Genomic DNA, 5771 nt, shown 5'->3' with positions numbered 1-5771 from the left:
CGTCACAAAGACACTCTGGCTAAAAAGCCCGTCACAAAGACCACACAAATGTCTAAAAAGACCGCCACACACGGGCACACTGACTCAAAAGTCCGCCACTAAGGCCACACCCAAGCCTCTCCAAGGCTCTCCACCGCTAAAATGGACAAATTCCAACTCCCGGAAAACTTTCCATATTTAGCACTTTCCATTTTTTGGAAACTTTCCACTTTTGGAAACTACTTTTTCAGGAAACTTTCTTCCAAAACCCCGCCTCACGGAAACTTTGTACCCCGAACACCACCTCATCTTGTTACTGAGTCGCACAACCAACCTCCCCAAGCGACCGAGTAACAAGAGAGATGGGCTGGAATACTCCATTCCCGCTCCAGCCATGGATTACAAATGGGACCAGGCTAAACAAGCTCAAGTCGCGGCTTGCTTCTCATACCACTTCCTTGAACCTTGCCTTCATCTTTGCCTCAGGCTCCCAAGTCTGCTCCTCAACACCATCACAGTCCCCACAGGACTCTCATCAAAGGAATCTTCTTCTTCCGAAGTTCCTTGATCCTCCTCTCGAGAACCCTCACTGGTCTCGCCTCCAAAGTCATGTTAGGCTGAAGATCCTCAGGAATCTTAGCCAACACCTCCTCTCCCTCACGGAGACACTTCCGCAACATAGACACATGGAAAACCTTATGGAATGCACGCATCACCTCAGGTAACTCCAATCTATACGCCACTGGTCCAACCCGCTCAATCACCCTGAATGGACCCATATACCTCGGACTCAACTTAGTCTCTGACAATGACCTGTTTGGACTCCGCAACATGGCCATCTTGAGGTACACTCTGTCTCCCACCTGAAACTCAAGATCTCTCCTCCTCCTATTCTGCATAACTCCTCTGCCTATCCTGAGCCTCCTTCATGTTCAGCTTGAGAACCCGAATCTTCTCTGAGGTCTCCTGAACAAAACTAGCACCAAACATGCTCATCTCCCCCACCTGAGTCCAGCATAATGGTGTACGACATGGCCTCCCATACAAAGCCTCATAAGGAGCCATCTTAATACTCGCCTGATAACTGTTGTTATAAGCAAACTCTACAGGTTCAGGTGATCTGCCCAATGGCCACCCCAATCCAACACACACATCCTCAGCAAATCCTCCAGCGTCTGGATCGTCCTCTCTGACTGTCCATCAGTCTGGGGATGATAAGCTGTACTCATATGCACCTTAGTGCCCATCTCTGCCTGAAACGCCTTCCAGAACACCGAAGTGAACTTGGAATCCCTATCAGACACAATGCTCGCTGGCACCCCATGCAACCTGACTATCTCCCTCACATACTTCTTAGCCAAGACCGCAGCTCCATCAGTCTTCTTAATGGCCAGAAAATGTGCTGACTTAGTCAACCGGTCCACAATGACCCAAATAGCATCAGAGGTCCGTGACACTGGCAATCCCACCACAAAATCCATAGTGATCATATCCCACTTCCACTCCGGAATGGGTAAACTCTTCAGTAACCCGCCAGGAACCTGATGTTCAGCCTTCACTAGCTGACACACATCACACCTCGAAACCCAACTAGCTACATCCTTCTTCATCCCGACCCAATGATAGTACCTCTTGAGATCACGGTACATCTTAGTCGCTCCTGGATGAATGGACAACTTGCTCGCATGAGCCTCTCTCAGAATCTCCTGTCTCAACTCCTCATCCTTGGGCACACAAATCCGACCGTGCACCAAGATAGTACCATTATCTGAGACCTGATACTCTGAATCCACATCCTTAGAGGCATTCACCAGCCCCAAATCCTTCTCCTGAGCCAACCGCACTCTACTCAGAAGATCTGCTCTATCTACTGCTTCCAAACCCAACGGTTCCTGTGAAACAGCACATAAGCTCAACGCACTGATCTCCCCTACCAGAGACTCCATCTCCTGCTCCTGAGCCGAAGCTACCCTCTTCCGACTCAGAGCATCTGCAACCGTGTTAGCCTTTCCAGGATGATAGGCTATCTCCAAATCATAATCTGCCACAAGCTCCATCCACCGCCTCTGTCTCAAATTCAACTCAGGCTGAGTGAATATATACTTCAGGCTCTTATGATCTGTGAAACACCTGTACCTTTGCACCATAAAGATAAGATCTCCAAATCTTCAGGGCAAAAACTACAGCACCCATCTCCAAATCATGGGTAGGATAGTTGCCTTCATGCACCCGCAACTGCCGCGAAGCATAGGCAATCACCTTCCCATGCTGCATCAGAACACAACCTAAACCAACTCTGGATGCATCTGTATAAACCACATAGGGTTCTCCCTGCTCAGGCAAAGCCAACACTGGCGCAGTAGTCAACATCTCCTTCAGGCTTGCAAAGCCTTCCTCACACTCTTCTGACCAGACAAAAGGAACATCCTTCCCTGTCAACTTAGTCATAGGACGTGCTCTGCTTGCTAACCCCTGCACAAATCTCCTGTAGTAACCTGCCAATCCAAGGGAAACTTCTGATCTCTGTGGCATTCTGCGGTCTAGGCCAATCCCTGATAGCCTGAATCTTCTCTAGATCTACAGAAACCCCCTCTGCAGAAACAATGTGACCCAGAAAGCCCATCTCACGCTGCCAAAAACTGCACTTGCTCAACTTAGCAAACAACTTCTGCTCCCGAAGCTTCTCCATAACTGCCCTCAAATGCACTGCATGCTCCTCAGGACTCTTAGAATAAACCAGGATATCGTCGATGAAAATGATGACAGATACATCCAGAAACTCCTGAAACACACTGTTCATCAATCTCATAAACGCTGCTGGCGCGTTAGTCAATCCAAAAGGCATCACCACAAACTCATAGTGCCCATACCTCGTCCTGAAAGCAGTCTTCCTCACATCTGCCTCATCTATCGGTATCTGATGATAACCCGATGCCAGATCCACCTTGGAGAACCAAGTAGCACCCCTCAACTGATCCAACAACTCGTCAATCCTCGGGAGAGGGTACTTGTTCTTCACAGTGACCCGGTTCAAACCCCTGTAATCAATACACAACGGAAACTCCCATCCTTTTTCTTGACAAACAACAACGGCGCTCCCCACGGTGACACACTAGGACGGATGAATCCCTTACTCAACAAATCCTCTAGCTGCTTCTTCAGCTCTGCCATCTCTGCTGGAGCCATTCTGTAAGGAGCCTTGGATAACGGTGTCGTCCCCGGTTCCTGTTCAATGGTAAAAGGATCCGACGGAGATGGTGGTAATCCCTGCAAAGACTGAAACACATCTTCAAACTCCTCCACTACCGGAATACCGCTAACCGTAGACTTCCCCACTGACTCTGGCATAGATATAGTAACCAAATAAGCCTCACGGCCCTTCTCGATCATCTGCCCAGCCTGAATGGCTGAAATCACGAGACTCCCCGAAGTCGGTCTAATACCCTGAAAAACCAACTTCCCTCCTGGACGCTCAAACTCCACTCTACCCCGATAGCAATCCAAATGCACCATATGCCGATGCATCCAATCCATCCCGAGAATAACATCATACAGCTCCACTGGACTGATAAGCAAATCCGCTGGCCATGACTCTCCTGCGATCTGAATATCAATTCCTCTAGCTCGTCCAATAACTCTCAGGAACTTGCCTCCCGCAACTCTAACAACTCCAGTACGCTCTCCAGGATCCCCGCTGATCCCCGCACACTCTGCACACTCTGGAGTAATGAAGCTATGCGAAGCTCCAGAATCAAACATAACGTGGAACTTAAACCCGCCCACCAACAAGGTCCCTACACAAACCTCATGTGTTGAGAACCTAATACTTTATCACAGGAAACATAAAATCTGACCCTACTAAAATTCACAAGGATTAAGTACCAGAAATTATACCTGTGATCGCTCCGGCACTAGTTCCACCAGTCTCTGCTGTCGTGTAAACCCGTGGCGCCTGCTCAATCCGTGCTACCTGCTGACCTCCAGGCTGCACCTGCTGCAACGCTGCCACTGCTGCCGGCTGCAACTTGGGACACAAGGGCCTGATGTGCCCTGGCTCCCTGCAATGATAACATACTCGAGGCCCCACCGTCGGAGCACTCCTCTTGGGACAGCTAGCAATCTTATGATCCTTGCTCCCACACTTGTAGCAACTCGGACCACTCTGTGTCTGCGTAGCCTCCCACTTCCTCTTGGTTCCCTGTGCAGGCCTACCACCCCTGCTCGAACCACCCTGCTGCTGAGCCCTACTAGACTGAGCCACTGGAGTAGCCGACACTGACTGTGCCCGGATATCCTCCTCAATCTCTGCTGCAGTCTCAACCAGCTCTGCACGCGTAGCATAACTCCTCCCTCTACAGTGAACTCTCAAGTCATCACGTAAAGCCCTCAAGAACCTCCTGATCTGAGCCTCCTCAGGCTCCATAGCCCGACCCCCATAACAAAGAAGTCGACTGAACTCCAAGTCCAGCTCCCGCACTGACCGTGTCCCCTGAGACAACTGAAGGAACTGCACCTCCAAATGATCCAATGCCTCTCTAGGAAAATACTTGCGGTTGAACTCCAAAACGAAGTCAGCCCAAGTCATCTCCCGCTGCACCCTCCTAGCAGCCACAGATCTCCACCACAACTCAGCATCACCACTCAAAAAGTAGACCCCTATGTCGACCCAAAACTCCTCAGGACATCTCAGAGTATGGAAGTTACGTTCCACTCTCGTCCTCCACGCATCCGCAGCAGTAGGATCTACACCTCCTGAAAACTGCTCAGTACGCAACCGACCCATCTCTGTCAACATGCTGAGATAACGAGCATGGACCCCCGCATCCGCAGCCACTGGCTGCCGCTCCTCCGCCACCACTGGTGGCACTACCTGAGCCTGAGCCGGTACCACTGGTGGTAACCGCTCTAACACCTGTGCTAGCAAAGCCGCAACGTCAACACCAGGGACAACCGACCCTTTTTTTTTTTAATAAATAAATAATAAATAATAATATAATAAATAACTACAACTAGTGGTCCCATACCCACTAGCCACCTAACCACATTCACAATCCAACAGCGGAACAACATACCAATAAATATCCAATAAAACAATATCCAATAACCAAATAAGTAATATCCAGCATTAATCCCAAACAGCATAAATCAAACAACCAGCAATCCTAACAATGCTCTAAGACTCAATTCTAGCAACCTAACAATGCCAGATAACCATACAATCAAGTCCCTAGAACATCCTCCTCTTCATTGCCTTTGATTCCACGATCACACTTTGCCTTTACCTGCACCACAAACACAAATTGAGATGCATGAGTATTTGATAAACACTCAGTGAGGCAATCCTCCCATCTACTGGGCTATACACACAAGCAATAAGATCTCTACATGCCACAAACAACAATCAATAAAACAAACCAGGCAATATACATAGCATGCAACATCCATCGTAACTGAACAAGGGGTGTCGACCGACACCAGATGGTGTCGATCGACACTGACTATCTGGTGTCGACCGACACCAAACTGGTGTCGACCGACACCCTGCCCGACACTCCCGAAAACCCTTGTTTGTGTCGACCGACACCTCCACATGGCATCGATCGACACTCGCCAAAGTCCCGAGCCGTCCTCGCGTTGGTGTCGACCGACACCCCAACTGGTTTCGACTGACACCGATGCCGAGCAGCGATTTCCCTCGATCAGAAACTCCGAATCTCGCCTCCAATCTTCTCCAATCCGCTCCTTGCACTCCCAGAAGCCAAACCCAGCCCAGACAGCAACGAAATATCATA

The sequence above is a fragment of the Camelina sativa genome, chromosome 20, assembly GCF_030686135.1.
Source record: "Camelina sativa cultivar CO46 ecotype springtype chromosome 20, ASM3068613v1".
Classification (NCBI taxonomy): domain Eukaryota; kingdom Viridiplantae; phylum Streptophyta; class Magnoliopsida; order Brassicales; family Brassicaceae; genus Camelina; species Camelina sativa.
This window is presented reverse-complemented; position numbering follows the sequence as displayed.